The 4,632-nt window shown below is 35.2% G+C and overlaps 2 pseudogenes; one reads left to right on the top strand and one right to left on the bottom strand.

The window, feature by feature from the left end:
• Positions 1–61: 61 nt before the first annotated feature.
• On the top strand, positions 62–1,119 carry LOC134280916 (uncharacterized; annotated as a pseudogene).
• A 760-nt stretch (positions 1,120–1,879) lies between these two features.
• On the bottom strand, positions 1,880–3,858 carry LOC134280915 (uncharacterized; annotated as a pseudogene).
• Between the last annotated feature and the right edge of the window lie 774 nt (positions 3,859–4,632).

Genomic DNA, 4,632 nt, shown 5'->3' with positions numbered 1-4,632 from the left:
AATTATTTCAGAAAAATTTTTTTTTTTTTTTTATCTCAGTTCAAAAGAGTGGAAAAAGGAATTGCTGCCTTGGACGAAAGACATCATGAATCATTTTTGGTATGCAGCACAAGTTAGTGATACATATGAAACTTTCATAGTAAGTATTTTCTAAACTTGGTAAAGAATAAGTAGCCACTGCTACTTATATTTAATTCTTTTAATATTTTACCAATCATTTTTAGGGTGTATGGTTTGGACTACTTCATCATGTCACTGATGAGCATGAATGGATTTTACCCTTCAATGACAGTGGAATAAATGCATGTCAACATGGTCCCCTGACTGAGGAAAGAACCAAAGGGTGGCTGGAAAAGAATTCCCCTGCTCACAATGCCCTGCGCTATGTTGTCATGGATAAGAGACGACTGAATCAGATCCACTACTATTTAAACTGCAGGTAAAACATGTTTGATATCAGATATGTATGTACATGTATAGTGTTCAAACTTTTGTGAATGCATTGTTCAATCTACATAAAAGATCTTTTTCATACTTAGGAGTACTGCTGAGCTTGAAAACTTTCAAAATTCGATACTGGTGTACGCCTCAAAAAGATTTTCCTACAGTCCACCCACATACAGGGCACGGAATCTTTTGCAGCCTTAGATCACAATGGTCACGCAGAGAGGGAGATAAAGATCAACAAGGATGGAAGTGTTAGGTCTGTATCCAATGCTTATGTAATTTGGAATCTCCATGCAATATTTTAAATGATGACATTTTTTTTGGGGAGAAGCTTGCACTACATATCACAGTATTTTACAATGAAACGGAGGTTTATAAAACTATTACAGGTATCAGAGGTCTTTTAACAAAAAAACTGGGATATGGTCTGTCCATGAATTGAAGGGGGATAAAACTTATAGTTACATACAATCTCTAGTGGAAAAGATCGTCAAAAGAAGATTAAATGATGAAGGAATGAGTGGCAATGTTGTCTTGGAAGCAGATGATCCAAGAAGAATATCGAAAACTCTGGCCCGCATTCCTCCTCCCCCAACTGCACAGCTTGTGAAGGAGAGGAAGTCTCGATTTGAAGATCCAGACAAAACATTCGACTATTAATGGGACTCTTGAAAATATATTTATTTGTGTAGAATGCAGTGATTTCAAGCATACTAGATACAAGGTCATGTGATACATCATAAAATCCCTATTAAGCGCCCCTGCCACTATAAGCGCCCCCTAGGTTTTTTTCAATTATCAGGAAATAAGGGCCCCCTGCATAGTGATTACAATAATCTAGAATCGTATCAAAAGTCTGCCAAAATTTCAAGAAAGTAAAAATGAAACTTGCCTATTATCCAATTTCTCAGTGGAAAATGAATCATTTAATTAGTATAATTTGGGTGGATTATCTTCACTGAAAGTAAAGTTAGACAATGCTTTAGTGGTTCTTTGAATTTTTTTTTTCAAAAAGAATTTTATATTCCCCGCTTGAAAAGCAGGAGGTTATATAGTTTGAAGTTTAAATTATGACATTTATAAATATCATAACAAGAATACCAAAATAACTGCCCACTCTTCGGAATTTTCTATCGCCCGGGTGGGTAATAGGGATCATATGATAATATTCCTTACCAACTATAAATTGCACATTCAATATATTTATTTATCAAAAGACTGTCAAATTTTCATGAAAATATTGTGATAACAAACAGTAATTCAAACTCAAAAGTTCATTTATCACATTGCCTAAATGTTTATTTCAAAACCTGAATGAATTAATTATTTTTGTACAGAAGCCAAAAGCTGAAATTACAAGATTGTTCTGAATTGAAATCTTATTTATCTTTTACTTTTTTTCCATAATGTACTCTAAAGATGGAAGGGACTGTTATGAAAGTGGGCCATGCACAAACCCTGTATATTGTCCAAAAGGATCAGGAAAAGTATCCCTGATCCTCCACACACAACAGCTTGGAATCACTCGCCGATTCCCAGCACCAAGCCGACCATACTGCCAGAGGATGTATTGCCTGTAGACAGTATGACGGTTTCCTCTGTTCCAGTCATTGTCATTTGGAACTGCAAGGACATCCTGCCTATATGTCCTGGAACGTGGAAGATTAACTCGTCAACACCACAAGATCAAAATCCTGAAAGCATAATTAAAACTGATCAAGATTTTATATACATGTACCATGTTATTGAGCATGAGGTTAATATCAAGGATTATATATAAATTTAAATATTAGATGAAATTTTAGATAAGTATTTTGTTAACAACACATTATAATATTGAGAAGCAACTAACTCTGATCCTAGAAAAGCAGTTTTCTGGCAGCTGCCCCCAAAATAGCCGTTCTGCTTCAGTCGGCATCTCTTTGCAGTTCCTGCAGGAACACCAGTCTGGACTTCCCTGGTCGGTGATGGGTGATATCCTTGATGCTTTCTAGTCCTGCTTTGCCTAAGGATGCCAAAAACAAAAGCTGGATTCTTTGCGATATATCAAAAAGCAACTCCCGCACATTCTCTTCAGAGAGATTACTAATGCGCTCCTGGAATTAAACCCACAATCATATCATAATGTAATCTAAAATTTTATTTACTGATTAAATTTGCTACGTTAATAATATGTTTACACTGACATCAGTAATATAAATTCTTGCCTTCAGTTCTGTGGTTCTTTCTACTCTGGCAGTTGCTGCTATGTCAGCTCTGTTAGGGGTCTAAACTCGACCACCACGGCCTCGACGTCCACGGGTCAGCCCTCTACCTCTACCTCTGGTCATGCTCCCAGCTCTCCTTACTCTTCTCTGACTGTGCCCTCCTCGTCCTCTTACCACTCTATTTACATTCTCATCACTTATATGTTCCTCTTCAGAAGTCTACAACATCAATGAGTGACCATGCATATCATTTTTTTTATGTTCTGCACAGTACATTACCATAGCCATGCTGATACAGTTTCCTATTTGATATTCAATTTAAATTGTGATAAATATTATAAAACAGGATTGCTATGCTATGTGATAGTATTTTAATAGATGTTCAATATATTTAACGTAAATTGTACTTATATACATGTAGGACCAAACATGGAAAAGTTAGAGCTAGAGTGTACTTCATATTTTATGAAGTTCAGTGTTGCATCTTATTCAAAATTCTTTTAAAATCTTTTTATGCAGTGATAATATACGGTATTCAAATAATTGGTGAAAAAATTTCTTTGATTATTCATAGATAATTATACTAATATAGATCAAGTTATCGAAATTTTTTTTTTTCGGTTGCCCCTTAGGGGCCCTTTAAAAGTCCGAGAAAACGTTAGGCTCATGTTCTTAGATTGATTGATTGTATATTGTTTATCGTCCCTCTTGAGAATTTTTCACTCATATGGAGACGTCACCGATGCCGGTGAAGGGCTTCAAATTTAGACCTATACTCGGCACTCAGGGCAATTGAGCAGTGAGAGTTTTTTATCGTGCCAGCCCCTACCGTAAACAGGGGACCTTTTTTTAAGGTCATATCCGAAAGACCCGTGACTTTCACTTCTAGTGCCGAGCGCTTGGCGAAGGAACAGTCACTACCTTTGTTTACGTCTTAGGTATGACGCGGTGCCGCGAACGAGAATCCCCCCCGGGCCTCCCAACGAACCCAAGCATGTTCTTAGAGTAATTAGCATCTAATTCCATTTACCGCTTCCCTGAATGATTATTAAAAAGAATATCTTCTGTCAAAATACAAATAAGATGCTTTTGTACAATGCTTCATTAAAAAAAATTTTAAAAACTTACTTTTTTGTGCATCGGATTCCATGCCTGCAGACTTTCGGTAATCTTCGTTATCAGCAGCGTGCGCACTACGAAGCATCCTCAAAACTGGCTACGATGCTTAATTATGTAATAATTATATTGTTTTGAAATGATAATTCCGGGTTTAAAAAATTTAAAATTTTATTCAAGTCCAAAAGTACAAAATCAAAATTCACATTTTTACACAAAAATTCCTAAAGTGAGAGTGAATTACAAACAAACTCAGGCACGTCTCATCTTTGACAACTCCTCCCACATTTCATAAATGAACCAATGAAACAAGTTAAAAGACAGTAGAAAAGTTTGGGAAAAGCTCAATGACATTAATTTATAACACAGGAAACAATTTGAGTAAGCATAACAAATTCAAAGAAACACCAGTCTAAGATCTGACCATAAACCTGATAACAATTATGAGCTAATGGCATCGATACCGGGGGAGGGAGAGAGAGATGTCAAGTTTGAGAAATTACAAACACGTGCAGCAGTGCTTTTTCTGAAGATCAAATAAAACAATTAATTTTCAGTTACAATTACAAATTCCCAGTACATCAATTATAATATTTAAACAATACCTAAATCATAAGTACATCAAAAAGAAACTAACAAATTGTCTTTATCAAAAATATGAATTTATAGCATGTATAAAACACCCCCCCCTAAAAAAAAATTGGCATACAATTTTAAACATTTAACGAAAAAAGACAATATAAAATACGCACACAAAAGAAATGTTATACAAAATGATAATGAAGAAAATATAATACATGTACAAGAAGAAAAATACATTCTAGTAATGAAATCAGAAGTGAATAAAATGTTTTTTCGAAGC

This window comes from Saccostrea cucullata, unplaced genomic scaffold, assembly GCF_032062105.1.
Source record: "Saccostrea cucullata isolate Sc308-1 unplaced genomic scaffold, CSIRO_AGI_Scuc_v1 ctg15999, whole genome shotgun sequence".
In the NCBI taxonomy this organism is placed as follows: Eukaryota; Metazoa; Mollusca; class Bivalvia; order Ostreida; family Ostreidae; genus Saccostrea; species Saccostrea cuccullata.
This window is presented reverse-complemented; position numbering and strand designations above follow the sequence as displayed.